At 44.5% G+C, this 19,655-nt stretch overlaps 1 protein-coding gene across 4 annotated transcripts in view; it reads right to left on the bottom strand.

Moving 5' to 3' along the window:
* Window positions 1-19,655, bottom strand: part of LOC126320425 (CUB domain-containing protein 2) — a 1,159,067-nt gene that overhangs the window by 288,407 nt on the left and 851,005 nt on the right. The window lies entirely within an intron of this gene.

Here is a 19,655-nt window from a genome sequence, read left to right as displayed (position 1 = left end):
AGGCTGCGTCCTCGCAACAGTGGTCCGCAACCCCACGACGACTACCACAGTCCACTTCACCCCTCAGCCGCCCCCACAGAACCAGGAACTCCCGCTGGGCCCCCCAGGGAACGTCTCACACCAGACGAGTGTAACCCCTATGTTTGAGTGGTAGAGTAATGGTGGTGTATGCGTACGTGGAGAACTTGTTTGCGCAGCAATCGTCGACATAGTGTAGCTGAGGCGGAATAAGGGGAACCAGCCCGTATTTGACGAGGCAGATGGAAAACTGCCTAAAAACCATCCACAAACTGGCCGGCTCACCGGACCTCGACACAAATCCGCCGGGCGGATTCGTGCCGGGGACCGGCGGTCCTTCCCGCCCGGAAAGCCGTGCGTTAGACCGCAATAATTCTCCATTTACTAAATGTTTCGATCATCTGATCATCTTGAGGCATCTCAAAATTAAGCGCAACAGCCTACTTGTTGCGTTCTTAAGGAGAGTTTACGCCACGCGATACTTGTCTACATCTATCTACATCTACATCCATACTCCGCAAGCCACCTGACGGTGTGTGGCGGAGGGTACCCTGAGTACCTCTATCGGTTCTCCCTTCTATTCCAGTCTCGTATTGTACGTGGAAAGAAGGATTGTCGGTATGCTTCTGTGTGGGCTCTAATATCTCTAATTTTATCCTCATGGTCTCTTCGCGAGATATACGTAGGAGGGAGCAATATACTGCTTGACTCTTCGGTGAAGGTATGTTCTCGGAGCTTTAACAAAAGCCCGTACCGAGCTACTGAGCGTTTCTCCTGCAGAGTCTTCCACTGGAGTTTATCTATCATCTCCGTAACGCTTTCGCGATTACTAAATGATCCTGTAACGAAGCGCGCTGCTCTCCGTTGGATCTTCTCTATCTCTTCTATCAACCCTATCTGGTGCGGATCCCACACTGCTGAGCAGTATTCAAGCAGTGGGCGAACAAGCGTACTGTAACCTACACGTGAAACTGCTTGACTAGATAGCTATTTCGTCCTTTCACTTGTACGGAGCGAAACGTTGCGCGAAGCAGGCACCAAAAGGGCCGCAAGTCCATTCGGGCGAGACAACCATGTGTGCGCACTCTGTCGTGCCTCTAGCTGCTGCAACTGTTTTGGCCATTACGACGATGCTACAATTGAAACACAAAACGAAATGGGTTCGTGACTGGTGGAGTAAGGAATTATTCCATCGGCTACACCAACGTGAGAATCAGCTTAGGAGGAAAATGGCAGCGGAACTCATCGAAGATACCATCAGGGACTTCACCCGTAACACTGGAGAAAATATGGATTTTCTTGTTCCACTGATTGACCCGAAAATCGAAAAGGTGGGGACGGATACATCCATAGAGTTCAATAATCGAGCCTACCTGTATTCAGTTGACTTGTGAAAAGTCTCTGATAGGACAGAAAAGAAGCATGTGATTGAAATCTTAATCGTAAGAGTCATAGAAGGTATGCAGACAAGTAATAAAACGAAGAATTAACAAAGGAGATTCACCAAGCCCACTCCCGTTCAACACAATAATAGACCACACCAACAGGTGCCTAAGAAAGGTACCATTACAAAAAAACAAGAATTGTATTGGTAGGTATTATGTTACGCTGATGATTCTGGACTGATTGCCAATAATGAGGATGATTTATAAATTTTACTCACCAATTCAATAAAAGAGCTTACCAATATAGCCTGGAAATCTCATTTAAAAATAAAACAGTGCGGTAATATCAAAAACACCTCTAAGATGTAAGTTACAAGAAGATGGTTTGTAAATTAAAAAAACTGATGAGCTTAAATGATCGAACGACTGTTATCACCAGCTAGAAAGACTTAACCACGGATGTGAAAAACAAAGTGACTAACGCAATGAGGATGCCGGATGCTTGCAAAATACATACTGAGAAGGAAATTTATGACAACTGAGAAGAAAATAAAAATATATGAAACAATGATGCGTCGGAAACAGAAACGGAAAAGATAAAACAAAAGTTAATGGCAGTGGAAATGAACGACAAAGACAGATGCAGTGAGTTGATCAAAATCTTCTCGGGTTGCCAGCAGAGTCAATGTCTTGTTCTCCAGCAACGTTGCAGCAAGTTTCTTACTTCAGGTGAAGTGTCGGGTTCACGTCTCGTCCGGACGAGACGTAAACCCGACACTTCGCTTGAAGGTGCCAAGTAAGAAACTTGGTGAAACGTTGCTGGAGAACAACACAGACTCGGCTGTCAATCCAAGAAGATTTTATCATCGAGATTCGCAGAGAAAACCTGCATTCTCATAGAGCCAATGAGTGATCATGTGGAACAAGAGAACAAATGGATCGATAACGGATCAACGTGAGATGCAAGACATAAATAAACGGGTTAAGACAAGAGAAAGGAATTGGAAGGATCATGCGGAAACGGCGTAGCCCACAAGATTAGTTAAAATTTGTAATATGGACGACTGCAAGGGAAACGACGTCCAGACGACCACCAGAGAGCTGAGACAACAACTGGTCTACTACATCCATGGAATGTGGCCGACAAACAGGGGAAACCCTAGTCACCAAAGAAGAAGAAGAAGAAGAAGAAGAAGAAGAAAAAGCATGTGAAGCTGAGAGGAGGACTTTCTCTGACACTGATTTCTTACGACGTGTTATTCATGAACAAGTTTACAGTATCTTTTTAAAATTTCAAAGAGTACGATGTCAGGAATTATCCCAGCAGGTTGTGATGCACTGTTTGCAAAACTGGAAGTAGCTGCTGAAAAATCACTCTCATTTCGTTCCATACATCCTTTCTTTCTACAAGATTGTAATTGGTTCTTACTGTAGCATTTCTTAAAGGCGAACAGCTTGTGTAAAATTCAATGAACGATGCTTTCTTGACGGTCCATTATCTCGTGCGCAACAAGGAATTACATCTACACTACGCGAAACAAGGGAAGCAATACACTTTCTATCGCGCGTAAAAGTCGACAGTGCTCTTGCTCGTCGCTAAACAGCTTCGCACAACACATTTCACAATAACATCAAGATTTATATTTTCCCTGATTTCAACTAAACCACTTAAGGCAAATACAGGGAATGTTTCCTTGAAAAGGCCACTGCCGATTTCCTTCTCCTTGCGTCCGCAATCGAAGGTTGTGGTCTATCGCCAATGACATCGTCGTCGACAGCTCGTTAAACCGTAGTCCTCTTTCCTTCATTTTTACAGTATCATTCCCCTGTGACCGTTACCGCATTGAAAATAACTGTAAGTACGATATTCACTCTGTTATGAATCTCATTCAGAATACGTTTTCAGATCCTACATTAGTACATTTTACATCTCAGATAGTGACCGGAATCGCCCGTTGTACGCAGCTAGGATTTACGAGTATCTAAGGACGTGGAATAGGCCCACTACAATTGGGTGCAGCCACGTTGCTCACCAAGACAGTGGAATCTGGTCCAATACGTTCATGAAATGGATCTGGAATAAACGTCTGTGTCTAAAACACTATCATAATTAAAAGCAATTTGTGTTGGGCTAGCAGGCCCGATTGTATTTCCAATTTGGGTTACCTTATTTATTTGTTGTGAACCTTCTCCAAACTACGCAATACTCACACAGAACTGCTGTTTTGATGACATAATCATTATTATTAATGTGGGCTTGGATATGCAACTCAGCCGTCTTTATGCATGACGTTCATATTACCATTATATTATCAATTTAGGGCACGAAGAGACTGCATGGTCGATTGATTTGTACAGCCATGAGGACGTCTCAGGATGGAGTTATTTATATTCTAAACCAAAAACTTAAAGAAAATATAAACACAACCAATAAAGGCAGTTAAGTGAAATATTTCAAACATTTTATCCTAGTAAATAGAGATGATCGCCCAAGATGGCTATCTGGAAAGAAGAATAAACCATACTCTTTCTTCAGTTATGAGAAGATAAATTCTTTCACTAACGTTACACTCCTTAAGGCACTTCAAGGCAATCCAATGCATTTCCACGAGAGTAATCACTCAGACAACACATCATTGTTATCATTCGAAATGGTTGTTCACTATACGCAGCAGCAGGCCGGGTTTGGGGTCTGGGTGTCTTGGTCGAATTCCCTGTACGATACAGTGCTCACCTGGTCTACGTGTTAGGTGCAAGCGACCATCTCTTGCGTGCAGGAAGATTCTGCTTTTATACCTCAAGACCGCGGCGCGCCATTCCATTTCCAAATGACCCTCTCGCGGAATAGCTGTGCAATCTGCCACTGCTGCCCTTACAATATGAGGAACCCGGAGGGCGTTTGTGCTGCGTGGACGTCCAGAAGCTCATCTGCGGGTGTGAGAGTGATCACGTGACCACTGGTACCAGCCTCACTGCGCGGCTCAGGCAGCGTGTCCAGCTTGTGTAGCAGTCGTCCGAAAGGGCCGTTCAGCCACTCGCAAGGCTATAATTTGACCTCTTTCAGGCTCGCTCATTCGTCTGTAGGAAGCATGAGTGCCTCGTCTTCGTGACATGGTTGCCTGATTGGTTCACACGTTTGCACCCTCTGGCTGTAAGCATTCCACATTAAAGAGTAGACACAGATAGCGCTCTGGTAACTATGCCACCACGCTTATGATTGGCGGAGATGGTTTATGCCGTTACCAAATCAAAAACGACATAATCGAAGTCGTCTTTCCAGGTGCATTAATTTTTTCCGGAAATATATATGTACGTATACGAGGTGTGACAAAGTAATGAGATGTGGCAACCCTGCAGGCTTGCGTAGGCACAATATCTTTGACCTTGGTCTATAAGCTGCCTCTAGTCCAAGTGGCACATCGACGCAACTGCTCAGTCGTTCAAAATGGTTCAAATGGCTCTAAGCACTATGGGACTTAACTTCTGAGGTCATCAGTCCTCTAGAACTTAGAACTAGTTAAACCTAACTAACCTAAGGCCATCACACAAATCCACGCCCGAGGCAGGATTCGAACCTGCAACCGTAGCGGTCGCGCGGTTCCAGACCGTAGCGCCTAGAACAACTCAGGCACCCCGGCCGGTTGCTCAGTCGTGAGTTGTGCTGTAATAGGTTAACATGTGTTTGTGTCTCTCGTCACGGAAATGGAACCGCATAATATTTCGCAACGGTATGTCATATCTTATGCGTTAAATTGGGTGAAAACGCGGCAACTTACGGTAAGCTTCAGAAGACTTTCGGAGAGTGGGTTATGTGAAGAGCTCAAGTTTTTCGTTGGGATTAAATGTTTAGTGAAGGCAGAACGAATGTTGAAGATGAAGACCACAGTGGACGACCATCAACCTCACGGACGGGTGTCAGCTTAGCCAGGGTGCGTGAACTCGTACGATCTGATCGAAATCCGTGAAAATAATTGCAGAAGAACTGAACATCAATCGAGAAACGGTTCGTCTAATAATAATTGAAGATCTTCGTGTGAGAAAAATTTGTTCAAAAATGGTCCCCAAACTCTCACACCACAACAGCGAGAAACACGGAAAAATGTGGCAGGCGATCTGTTAGAGCAAACGGAAATAAATCCAGAATTGTTGAGCCATGTTATCACTGGTGAGGAAAGTTGGTTTTTTCGGTACGATCCAGAGACAAAACGCCAAAGTTCGCAATGGTGCTCAAAGGGATCAACGTGACCAAGAAAAGCTCTCATGTCAAAGACAGAAGTGTTATGCATGCTTGTGTGCTTCTTTGATTCCAAGGGAATTGTTCATAAAGAGTGGGTGCCTCCTGGACAAACAGTTAACCAATATTTTAAATTTTAGAAAGACTTCGTAAAAGAGTTCTTCGTGTCCTTGCCAACATTGCTGATAATTGGATTCTGCATCACGATAATGCGCCGTCCCATACTGCTCCGTCAGTACAGCAATTTTCGATCTCAAAACAAATTTCAGTACTACCACAGCCACCTTATTCACCAGATATCGCTCCGTGCGACTTCTTTCTATTTCCAAGAGTCAAAGCGGCGGTCAAGGGACACCATTTTCAAACAACACAAGATGTCCAAAAAGCTGTGACAAGGGCCTTGGAGGATATTACAGAAGATGAGTTCCAGAAATGTTACCATCAATGGCAGAAGCGCTGGAAAAAGTGTATGCTATCAGAAGGAAACTGCTTTGAAGGAGACAACACTAAACTGGACCAAAACGGTAAGCAACATTCTTTTTTACGTGAGTCTCATTACTGTACTGTCGTACCTCGTATACGCCGCCGGAAAAATTAGAACAAGTTAGAAATAAACGGTGCCAACTTTTCTCATTAACTCCCTATTTCTCGGTTCAAAAGCAAGCGAGTTGCATTTGAACAGTAGCTAAATATTATTTATCTTTTGTCGTTTTAGGAACTAGAGAGTTTAAATTTGTTTAATGAATATAAGTTTGGTCAGGTGCTCGTCCAATGGTAAGGTTCTCAGAAATACTGGACTATATATGTTTTAATGAAACGTTAACTTGTTGTCGAGCTTTGGTCTTCGCGAAGTGAGGTGGCTCTTTCATTTGTATGGTATCGCTCGTTCACAGGCCGTCTTGCGAGTGCAGGCGCGTATGCTTTCGGCAGGTGCTCGGCGCCAGCGGGGACCGGCCAGCACTCGCGGGTAACTCGGGCCGCGGCGCGCTTAATAACGGGAATGCCTTTTTGCAGCGCAGAATATTTCCCCGCGGAAATTAATGTCGCTTAATGAAACTTGTTGGGCTTTGAAGTGAGCCCGAACAAAAGAGAGCGCGCAGAGACGCCCGGCCAGGATGCGGACCACTTCCTCGCAATTAGCGGCCGGACTCGGAATTAAAGCGAGCGTCCGCGGGCAGTCGTCCTAGGGTGCAGCCTCCTAGGCGCTCGCTACCGCGTCCCCGCGGCTGCGGAAGCTAATTACTGCGTAAAAAGATTTACAGGCTCCTCCTCGGCGGTGTCTTGGCTAGGCTTCGTTGTTCGAAATATTCGTCTACATAAATACTCGTAGCTGAGTGCATGGCGGAGGGGAGAACGTAAGAATAGTACTGATTTTCTCTCCTATTACGTTCGGTGCTGAGCGAGAGAAAAATATACATCTACAGCTGTAATCCACAAACCAGCCTGTGGTACGTCGCGGAGGGTCCATTTTGTGTGCAATTTTTCTCCCGTCCTTCGTCCCTCTCCTCCCGCCTTGCATTCACGAATCGCGCCGTGGGAGTATACTCTTCCCGAACAGGCCATGAAGGCCCAAACGTACGGACCGGCCGCCGTGTCATCCTCAAAACATAGGCGTCACTGGATGCAGATATGGAGGGGCATGTGGTCAGCACACCGCTCTCCCGGCCGCATGCCAGTTTACGAGACCGGAGCCGCTACTTCTCAATCAAGTAGCTGCTCAGTTTGCCTCACAAGCGCTGAGTGCACCCCGCTTGCCAACAGCGCTCGGCAGACGGGATGGTCACCCATCCAAGTGCTAGCCCAGCCCGACAGCGCTTAACTTCGGAGATCTGACGGGAAGCGGCGTTACCACTGCGGCAAGGCCGTTGGCACCGTTGGAAGTATGACTGTCGATAAAACTCCGTATGAGCACTAGTTCCTCTGATTTATTCTGTGTTGTCTTTTCGCTGGCCGAGCGGTTCTAGGCTCTTCAGTCTGGGACCACACGAACGCTACGGTCGCAGGTTCGAATCCCGACTCGGGCATGGATGTGTGTGATGTCCTTGGGTTTAAGTAGTTCTAGGGGACTGATGACCTCACATGTTAAGTCCTCAGAGCCATTTTTTTGTCTTTTCGCCAGTCTCACGTGGGAGGAAGCAATAAGTCTCCTCAGGGTGTACTCTTCCACAATTTCAACATATCGTCTCTGAGATCGACTACGGCTTTCTTGTAGCAACTGCAACCGGAGTTTTATCGAACATCTCCGTCACTTTATCGTGCAGCGTGGATTCCCTCAACGAAACTACCACCGACTTCATTCTCCGCCCTTGTTGCACGCAGAGCACCCTGTCTATGAGGTGCTGTTACAGACAGAGACCAAGTTCGATTGAACAAGTGTAGGGTGAAAAATCGGTCATAACTGTTTGTACTGAACCACGGTCCCATTTTCTTCAGCAATTTAGGAACGTACGTAAACCTTAAATCTGGGTGGCCGGATGGGGATTTGAACTCAGCTGCTACTGAATGCAAATTCGCAGACTTAACCAAGCCGGCCACGGTGGCCGAGTGGTTCTAGGCACTTCAGTCCGGAACCGCGCGACTGCTACGGTCGCAGGTTCGAATCCTGCCTCGGGCATGGGTGTTAGTTAGGTTTAAGTAGTTCAAAGTTATAGGGGACTGATAACCTCAGATGTTAAATCCCATACTGCTCAGAACCATTACAACTTACCCACTATGTCATCGCACCAAATTTAAAGACCGTATTCTTTGTGGCTTTCGAAACATTCAGTGTTGCAAAGATTGACCACATCACTTGTTCCACTACACCTTCAGTTATTACTTGTAAAAGGGCGTAAACGCAGACATCATTTACATTCTCCCAATTAACTTTCATGTAGCACAATCAGTTAGAATCAAAGGTATTTGCATTAAGAGGTTTTTGTTCTCAACATAACTGCAGAATACTTCGATGTCATGTTGAGCTATATTAGTAACTTCATTGTTCCTGTTGTAATGTTCTTCGCTGGTTCAGTGTTACACGTTAGAAATTTCACCGAGGCATTGGCTGCTGCTGCTTTTATTATAATTGTTCTTATGTACTTATCTTCTTCACTTTCCTTGGTACTGTCACACAATATTGTACTGAGAAGAAGTTCACTGATGCATCCGAATCCTTGTTACCACCTTCTTAATAGGATGTTGTTCCATCTTTGGAACGCAGTGCAGCAGCCTTGTTGAAGGTAAAATCCTCGGTAGGTTTGCGAAGGTAAGGGGCACCAGATATCTGTGCACATAACGCTCATTTCCCATAAATTACGGAGCCGTCGGCTGCGGGTGCATCTCATGTCTTCCATCGGGTTGAGATCAGGTGAATGTGGTGGCAAGAAATTAACGTGAGTTCACTATCAGGCTCCTCAAACCACTGTAGAGCGATGCTAGACTTGCGACGAAGAAACTTTTTCCTGCTGGATTTTGTATGTCCATCCTTGTGTCTGGAGGCCTGGGAGACTACGGCAGTTCACTTAATTAAGAAAATAAACACCAACATGCGTCGTTAAGATGTCATTTATTGTGTAGCCAACAGTCTCGACGTTTTAATGCACCATCTTCCCGCCTTAGTTGATACTGAAGGGGTTGTCAGTCCATATAGACGATGCATCAGTGGCCAGCATAACCGGTTTACTGTGACGTCCTCTCTCCAACCATCAGCTCCTACTGTGAGATGACAGTATCGTAGGGGCCGGCATCAATCATGAAGGGTTAGAAGTGACCCGTAATAAGTTTCATGTAGTTCACAGCTTTCACGGTGCCTTCAATTTGCACTATAGGCGCAATGCAAGAGCAGGTGAATGAACCTCATAGCATAATGTTGTCCCCATCGGCCTGTGTCCGTGGCGCGGTGCATGTTTCGAGCACACATTCGCCTGGATGACGACACATCTGGACACAACTATCGACCTGATGTAACAAGAAACGTAATTGATCCAAGCACACAGCACGTTGCCATTGACCCATGGTCCAATTTCGATTGCCCCGTGCCCACTGAAATCGTAATTTATCATGTCCATGGGTCAACATGAAACCATGTAAAGGACATCCATTGTGGAGCCCAATGATCATCAATATGTGCTGAACTGTGTGCTTGGAAACAGTTGTACTCGCACCAGCATTGTACTGTGCCTCAGATCGCGATCTAGGTCGCTTTACAGAGCGGAAGTTCAACGTCCACGTTCTGTGAAGAGACGCGGACGTCCGATATCTTATCGACTGCTCGTGGCTTCACCACAATTCAACTACGAGTGTGTCCATATGTGCTCACCACAGTAGCATGCCAACAGCCGACCAGTTTTGCCGTTTCCGAGACGCTCGTTCCCAGGTGTCGCCCTTTTCTAGAGTCTCTTATGTCAGTCGATTTCCCCATTTGCGGCCCCTTGACCTCATTAGAATGATGCCCGATTCGTCTCTGCTCTGCTGATATACTTTCCATCAGTAGGCGTTCTGCGTCGCGTTGATTCAGAGGTGTACCTTTCCGCAAATTGTTTCTCTTGTTTTCACTGCCTTCGTAATAGATAACGTCTGTGTCGTTTCTTTTTCTAATCTTTGAAACAAGAGTTAAATATTATTTCCCAATACTTATCTGTGTGTTTTAGTTTCTTATCCTTACAACGCCAATACAATGGGATGGATAAGTTAGGGGGATACGTTCTAAAGCATATAGGAATACTTCTCCTGTTCTCGGGAGAAACAGTGGTAAAGAGAAAGTATAGGTACAGGCAAAGAGTCTAATGCAGAGTACCTAACTTGTAAGGTCATAAATGTACAGGCGGTAAGGATTTCCAAACTGAAAACTTTGAAATAACGATAGGGGATAGAAATTTGTTTCACTGATATAAACAAGCAGAAACAACTTATATTCATTGAAACACTTCAACGCGACTATCATCAATCTTAATGCTTGCGTTAGAACGGCACATAAAATTTTGACGCTTGCATCTTCCCTGCTTTATGTTGCACAGTGAACTAGCCAACAAAGATTCCGAGAGGCAGTCGCTCTTCAGTTTATATTGCGGCCTCGTATACTAACAAAGTGACGTCACAGCTTTGAACACTCGCGCACAATTCCGCCGATGTCGGTTGCCGTCGTCCGCTGTTGATGACACCCAAGTTCAAAATGCTTCAAATGGCTCTGAGCACTATGAGACTTAACATCTACGGTCATCAGTCCCCTAGAACTTAGAACTACTTAAACCTAACTAACCTAAGGACATCACACAACACCCAGCCATCACGAGGCAGAGAAAATCCCTGTTCCCGCCGGGAATCGAACCCGGGAACCTGGGCGTGGGAAGCGAGAACGCTACCGCACGACCACGAGATGCGAGCGATGGAACTGCATAGGAAAATATCCATAATTGACCTATCATTGACGGTTGTGTAACGTTCTTCAAAGCGGCACCACCAGAGTCGCGCAGTTTACAAAAACTTGCCTGAAATACATCTTTCAAGATTTCGTACTGCCTGGCGTTTCTGACTACTTATTTCTTGTCTCTGAACTCCCAGTTTAATACTCTCTATCGCCTTTATTATTTTTGACTCTAAAATTTTGGGGCTTCCTGATACTGGGTGTGACATGCAGAGAGCAAAATATTAGTACAACCAGGTAATACAAATGATGATATGATAACGAAAAAGAAATAACTGCGTTGTGGAATAGGTTACTTATCAGCGTGTTCGAAGATGTGAGGACTTGAAATCCATTGGAGTAACACTATGCTTTCAGAATGCGCGTATTTAACAGACAACCTGCAACGGGCGAAAGATAGTTCATGAAGCGCTTTTAATGTTTTATAAAACTGAAATGGTGGTTAAATAATTTTCTCTCGTATCTCCTGGAAGTTTTTCGTGTACATACTGCTTAAAAAAGCATCGAAAAAAATGTCAAAGTCAGAGTAATCGATAGCGGTCGAGATGTTAAAAGGTCGTGCTCTTCAGATTATGATTTCTTACACTTGTGTCTGTGACGTGCTAGAAAACTCAGACTGAATACCGAAATTATAGGTGGACAGGTGATGTTAGGCGAGATTCAGGCTGTCCGTGATCGCTGATAAAGGAATTTTTTTAATGTGGAGACACCTGATCTGGCCGACATATGGAAAGGGTGATGACGATGTTTGGTTTGTGGGGCGCTCAACTGCGCTGTCATCAGCACCAGTACAAAGTCCCAATTTTTACACAGTCCAAGTTTTTTGCATAGTTCAACCTAGCCACTATCACGAGTGCTGCTGCTGATAATGATGAAATGATGAGGACAATACAAACACCCAGTCCCCGGGCAGAGCAAATCCCCAACCCGGTCGGGAATCGAACCCGGGACTCCGTGATCCAGAGGCAGCGACGCTAGCCATCAGACCACGAGCTGTGGACACATAGGCAAAGGAGCTGCCTCTTAAAGGTGGCACTCGGCCAGCAATGTGGATGTGCCGTGGAGCCGCTCAAAGCAAGTGTAAAAAGCCCAATTTTCTATTCCTGGGTCACTTTTTTCAGTGTCTTCCCAACGAACATTCGTGGCATAATTGAGAGGAGGAAGAGATGTGAATCAATTTCTGAAAACTGAACTATCTTAGAAGTTTGGTCAAGTAGGTCATCGCAATGTTTCTTTCGAATTTATTGCTCTCCATTTTTCTCTTTCACCTTTCGGTTATCAACTAGGCTTTAACTTCAGTTGCAAAATACATCTTTATTAAACCTTGACCATGGTTTCGACGGTTTTAAAACAGCCTTCTTCGGAAGATGTAGTACCTATTAACAAGATTACGACATTTGGTGTGGAACAAAGATAGCAAAATTGCAGTAAGCAAAATTGCAGGAAATGTTTACAAAAAATTATGTTATATAATGTGTTTCAAATGGTAAGTGGATGGCTTGTACTAGACAGAGTTAACAATTCCCAAATTATCTACAGGTAATATGACTTCACTAAAAGAAATTTTGTGAACCTTTACTGAAAGGTATTGAGTTAGAGAAGGAGACATGTCCGTACAGAAAAGGGTTTAGTGGTCGTGTTACAATGAAAAAAGAATAAACAAGACGGTGTAAAGAAAATTGTACAATACATACTTGACGAGCGGAAATCATTTTATAACAGTGTCTACCAATGGCCAGGGAAGAATGTACAAGATAATGATGAAGCATACCTACCATTGTGTGCTTTGCTGTATTTTGCCTCTGGTTGTATTTTGGGTACATTATGAATAAACGTGTGTGCTCATAAGACTCTTTTATTGCTATAACGAATATGAACAATACAAATTTCCATAACACAATGCTTTTGCTGCAGACACAACACCAGTTCCCTCACAAATATAACCAGGTTTCAAAATGGGCCATCTACAGCAAATTCAAACTCCATCACTGACCACAGTCGATGGCAAAAGCCTTTTTTTGTTGTTCTGACTCGTTTGATGTGGCTCACCCGTTGTTGTAATGGTGAACATTGTTTCACTTGGGGCCAACTGCTTTATGATAATTCCACGACACGATGCTTGAAAATGTTGTTTAGCAAAATCGTTTTCTGTGTCTCCCCAGAAATATACTTTCTGAGTGAGGACCTCTTGTCAATGATTCAACGGTACAATCATATTTACAGACTGAAATGAACTCTGCATTAGTTTAAAGTACTATTGCAAAAAGCTGCAGGGAGACAACAATTTCCAGTTAAACGGAAAGGAGAAGAAGCATCGATAAAAATGAAAGATTGGGAAGGGGAAGAAGTGAAACATTTCTGCCTCTTATATAAGAATCAAGATCACACAACATACTCCGAAGCAAGAAAGGCTTTAATAGCAGACTGGTGCAGGTGAAAACAATTTCCTTCAACAAAAGAAAAATAATGACACGGGACAATGTTCTTGAATTGGAGAGGACGTTCCTGGAAAAGTTTGCTGAAAGAACAGCATTCTATGAATATGGAACGTGTAGCGTCGGAAAGCAGGAGATGATGAACAGCGATCCATTTAGGATGTGCTGTTTCAGAAGTACGTTAAAATTAAAACAGCATAAGAAGTAGGGAAAGAAGGACCATCGGTAGAATATTGTACTAGAGGAGTATAAAAAAACCAACGACAGAAGAAGACATTTTCGTGGGATATTACCTAAGGCATCCCAGTATAGGTGGCACTGCGTAGAAGAATAGAATGGCGCACTAAGGCTGGAATATATATGTGAGAGATTATTAAGGAAGGAAAATGAAGTAGCCATGAATGAACTAACAGATTAGCACAGGGAGGGAAAACTGGATAATAAAATCACATATTAGTTTATTGGTATAGTACTGGGTAAGATGGCACACGTTGCAATAAACACTGAAGTGTGTGCTGGAGAGGTGAAGTCATTATGTCAACGGGGCTGATCTGATTCAGGTGTTCAAAAACACAGTGAACAAATGCTGATATGGTGCCTCCTAAAGTGACGGTCGTTTGATTTCCCAAATATTGTATTACTGACTTTACTTACGTAACTGACATGAAACACTGAAGCGTTAACGTATTCGTATGTCGCTGCTCATTCTACTAACTCCTTGAATTAGTTGACCTCTGAAATTCATTTTCTGTGCTTTAAATTTTTATTGAAGTAATATGAGTATCTTCCTGCTGGAATGCGATTTAATCTGATTATCTTAATTTCTTCGAATGCCGTACGTATAAAGCAATGGAGAAAAACAGTTTGTCGATTTACACATTGCAGTGGCTACATTGTGAACAAGTAATAAATGCAGAATTATTTGCAATCTGGCTAAAACTCTTGTCAGTGCCTGTTGAGATGATGGTTTTCCAATTATGATGAGGTTAGTGTCTCTCCTCTAATGGATTACGGTTGTCGACATTAATACGGCGCAGTGGCAAAAATGGCTCTATCGGAATTCAATGATGCGCCCGCTGCCTACAACCTTGACAGTACATTAACGTCCAATACGGAATGTCTTCTTCTCTAGTGGCAGAGAATTTTTTTTTCACTTTCTGTATGAAAGCAACGTTAAAAGCACTTTGGCTATTTCTTTCATCAAGCAGTTGGCCTCACGGCCCGTTCTTGTTCTACTTATGTGTCGGAAAGAAGCTCATCAACTTGGAAGAGGGAATGGAAATAACCGTTAACTGGAACATTTGCGTAAAATTTAAAACGATTCTAACAATACAGCTTTTCTGCAAGACGAACGTCCGCCCTAGAAAACAAAATTGGTGTGCCCCATTATTTTCCATGACTCTACCTTGTGATCGTGGACAGCCATATTGTAGTCGTTAGCAGATATAAGAGTAAAAGTTACTGTTGCTATTAATATTAAACTGATACAGATCATACGTGCAAGGAGTTACAGTTTAGCATATGCTGTAGGAGCTTGACTGAGTGATTCGATTAGACCATTTCTTCTGATGGTCGTTATTCAGGAAATACCGCTGTAATTTAATTAATTAGTGATTTTAAACGCCCGTTATTGAATGGTGAGTCATTTAGAAAGAAAAAAAACAAGCCGTGACTTAGATGTGGTATCTACAACGGCGACAGCGACATAAAGAGAAAACATGGAATACAAACGAGGCGCTACAGCGAGATAAGCGCTGTCAAACAAGGTTGCGCGCGTGTGTGCTTGTTCCTTCGTAGGTCGCCTCGCCTGGTCATTAACGGAGTTCTATACACAAATTGATGTTCCCAGTCGTGTACGCCTGGGTCACTAAGGCATCACTGTATACGTTCCATCGCTTTCCTTTGTGTCACTGATCCTTAGGATATGTGTCCAAAAGTACGGAGTCCAATCCACATCGATCCTTAAATATTTCTCTCACGAATCTGGCAGGGACTTGTTATTGCCTAAAATGCCCACTCTTAATCTGGTTCGAAGTCTCGTTGCTGGTTCACACTACATTAAGACCACGACAAGTGAAACATTTTGGTGTTGAAACCAACCTTCAGGTTGAAGTCACCTTTAGCAGGTATTCTTGATGTAATCCCCGTCTAATTCATTTAAAATGTCTTCTAAGTGTATCACCTTCACGCTTTGTTCAAATGGCTCTGAGCACTATGGGACTTAACATATGAGGTCATCAATTCTCTAGAATTAAGAACTACTTAAACCTAACTAACCTAAGGACAACACACACATCCATGCCCGAGGCAGGATTCAAACCTGCGAGCGTAGCGGTCGCGCGGTTCCAGACTGAAGCACCTAGAACCGCTGTGCCACACCGGCCGGCTTTCACGTTTTTTATCTGAATGTGTAAAGTTTCGTTGACTTAAGTAACTGTTTGTTCTACCATATGTCCGAATGTGATGCAAGAAGTACAATGCAGCTGGCTCAAGTCATAGAGAAACTGCCTGCACTAAAATTGTCCGTCCCCTTTTAGAATATTGCCGGCCGCTGTGGTCGAGCGGTTCTAGGCGATTCAGTACGGAACCGCGGTGCTGCTACAGTCGTAGGTTTGAATCCTTCCTCGGGCATGGACGTGTGTGATGTCCTTAGGTTAGTTAGGTTTAAGTAGTTCTAAGTCTAGGGGACTGATGACCTCAGATGTCAAGTCCCATAGTGCTTAGAGCCATTTTTTTAGAATACAGCTGCGCGTTGTGGGATCCTTACCAGATAGGACCGACAGCGTACATAGAGAAAGTTGAAAGAAGGACAACACGTTTTGTATTATCGCGTAATATGGGAGAGAGAGTCACTGAAATGATACAGGATTTTGGGTCGACATCGTTAAAACAAAGATGTTTTTCGTTGCAGCGGAATCTTGACACGAAATTTCGATCACCAACTTTCTCCTTCGAATGCGAAAATATTTTCTTGATGCCGACTTACAGAGGGAGAAACGGTCGTCATAATAAAGTAAATGAAATTAGAGCTCGCACGTAAAGATATAGGTGTTCGTTTATTCCGCGCGCTGTACGAGATTGGAATAATGGAGTGTTATTGTGGAGGTGGTACGATGAACCCTCTGCCAGGCACTTAAATGTGCTTTGCAGAATATCCATGTTGACATAGATAGTTTGTTCTAGGACCACAGTGCAAACCGGCGGAGGTCAGTACCCACAGCAGTAACTAGATTTTTTGTGTCCAACATAAGACGAGAGAGCGCTGTTCTCGTCGGGGTAGCGCCGAATTTTCCTTTATCTCATACAAACGCCTTGTTCAAATACAACGGATGTGGATCGTCTGCGTGTTGACAGTAGATTGCAGCCGACACAACGCAATTGGTAACAGCGTCTTCTGAGTGTGAAAATCAAAACTGTTTTGTTTGTAACTCTTAGCTACATCTTCCACCTACTTCTCCCAATAGTGGCCACTCTGTCTTAGGTATCTGTCGTACTGCGGTTCCGTCTTTCCAATACCCTCGTCATAGAAGTCAACCGCCAGTGCTTTCTGCCAATTCCCTACGCTGGTGTGCAGCTCGTTGTCTGTGCCAGAATGCTGTCATAGCTAGCGTATCATGTAAGCGAAGAGGTGAATATCAGAGGAAGCCAAATACGGTCTGGTGATCATACACTTCCCATCGAAAGTACTGCAAGAGCAACTTAGTTACCGCTGCAGCATGTGGCCGAGAACTGTCATGAAGAAGAAAACTTAAAAATTTCCTTTCCATCCAGTCAGCAATTACTTCCATCAGCATGCCTTAAACGCTAGTTAGATGCAAGCAAGTTACAAAAGTTCATCAACATTCAAGGTCAACTGGAACGACTCGATTCACAGACTGTGCGAGATTCACACTACCATCAGATGAAACGAATTACGACACTGGATTCGTAGGGTAATACAGTGATTTAAATTCAGATTCCAGGATGATCCCTCCAACCGGATCTCTACCCGTATTTCTTCATAACCCATGTCGAGCGAGCTCTAATGATGTCGATGGCGTTGAAGTCTAGATTATAACGTTTTGCCTTCCAGTTGTGTAACCTGGTGGACGATTTCACAAAAGTACTTATCACAATTTTTACCTTTAGCGCAATCTCATTACGTGTTGAACCAACTTTACACGACGCTGTAAATTAATATTTTATCCATATAATGCAAAGAGAAAAATAGATCAACGTAATATGACGTACCTATACAAAGCCAGGATAAGTATTTGTAGCTGATGATATACACTGATCAGCCAGCACGTTATGACCACCTACGTCAGTCAGTATATCGACCTTTGACACGGATAACAGCCACGACGCATCGTGGAACGGGAGCAATGAGGCCTTGGTAGGTCTCTGGAGAGAGTCGCACCACAGCTGCACAGAAAGCTCAGCTAATTCTCGTAAGTTTCGGAGACGGAGCCGATGAGCTCTAACGCCACGTTCAGTCACGTCGCAGATGTATTCGATCATGATTAAATCTGGCGCGCTGGGGGCGAGCACATCAATTGGAGCTTGCCACTATGTTCCTCGAAGCAATCCATCACACTTCCGGCCTTGGATATGGGACATTATCTTGTTGAAAAATGCCTTTGCCGTCGGAAAACACGATCGTCATGAACCGTCGTACGAGGTCTGCAACCAGTGTACGATATGCGGCCGTCATGGTGCCTTGCGCGATCTCCACTGGACCATGGATGCCCACGTGAATGCTTCCACAGCACAATGAAGCCGCCCCCAGCTTGTTTCTACCGCTCTGCCCATGTCCAGTGCAAGTGGTCACGTGCCTACTTCCGTCGTACTTGCCGATGCCGTGTTGTTAAAATTGGAACTTGCACGGGTCCTCAGTTGCGGAGGTCCATAATTGGAGTGTTCGGTGCACTGTGTGTTCAGACACACTTGTACTCTGCCTAGCATTTAAGTCTGATGTTAGTTCTGCTAAAGTTTGCCTCCTGTCCAGCTTTACCAGTCTGCCCAGCCTTCGACGTCCTACATCTGTACTGAGGAGTGGCCGCCCAACCTCACGATGTCCGGACGTGGATTCACCACGTGTTGAAGACGGTCACCACAGCACTCCTCGAACAGTTTCCGAAATGCTCGAGCCGAGCCTCCGGGCCATCACAATCTACTCAGATAAAACGCGCACCTTCCCCATTCTACACACTGTCAGAGCACTTACTTATACTATGTGCACCGTGACTGTGTCTGACTAGCAGTCATCCCTCGGCAGGTGATGCAGCTATCGCTTGGACTGATTTATATCGATAGTAGGTCGGTGATCATAATGTTCTGGCTCATCAGTGTATTCGTCTGGGCAAACGACATACAGATAGTAACAGGATAGTGTTGTTAAAAAGGATAAAATATATAGGCTTTTCCAATACTTCAGTTCCTTAAAAACGTCAAAATTACGCACATGCACGCGCGCATACACACACACACAAATCTTTTTATTAAAAGGTAAATGAGAAAATGCGAGATCTGAAATAGTACAGTAGAGAAATGCTGTGTGCTGAGCACAGGACTAAAACTAAGATACGTCAGCCACTCAGCATCATAATAAAATTTCCAGCCTAAAACTTTAGGTGCCGTTGTATTAAAATAAGCCCACAGGAGAATGTATTAGGCATTCTCCGAAAGTATGGCTGCTTTGGACTGCTGTAAATGGTCTAGAATTGGTACCAGGCGCTCATAGGACCCTCCACCGGAGATCTACGTCATGGCAGTGGAATGGTGTGTACGTGTCAGTGGGTAGTGTGGAATCTGCGCAGTATATGGGTTGGCGTGGAAACGTGGCCGAATAGCAGAAAGGAGCTACAGTGTGTACATATGGCCATGATCACACCCGCGATGAAGTTTTACGACTGACCAACGCGCCTGCGAGGAATGCTGCACTAATCACAGCCACGCAACACGGCGTGACGGACCGGGAACGAGTGTCACGACTTGTCAACGAAAATCGGTTTCAAACGCGGCGGGAATCGATGGTGTGAATTTATGTAGGTCCACGTTCACGAGTTTCCGGCCCAACACTGCGAATGGAATTACGTGGACGTTTCGCGGTGGATGCCCCGGGTAAGGCTATTGCTCGCAACGGCACATAAAGCTGCGCATCTCCAATGGGGCAAAGAACACAGAAAGTGGACAGTGACTGA

The sequence above is a fragment of the Schistocerca gregaria genome, chromosome 2 (genome assembly GCF_023897955.1).
Source record: "Schistocerca gregaria isolate iqSchGreg1 chromosome 2, iqSchGreg1.2, whole genome shotgun sequence".
In the NCBI taxonomy this organism is placed as follows: domain Eukaryota; kingdom Metazoa; phylum Arthropoda; class Insecta; order Orthoptera; family Acrididae; genus Schistocerca; species Schistocerca gregaria.
The sequence above is the reverse complement of the archived record's forward strand: the minus strand, read 5'-3'. Positions and strand labels throughout refer to the sequence as shown.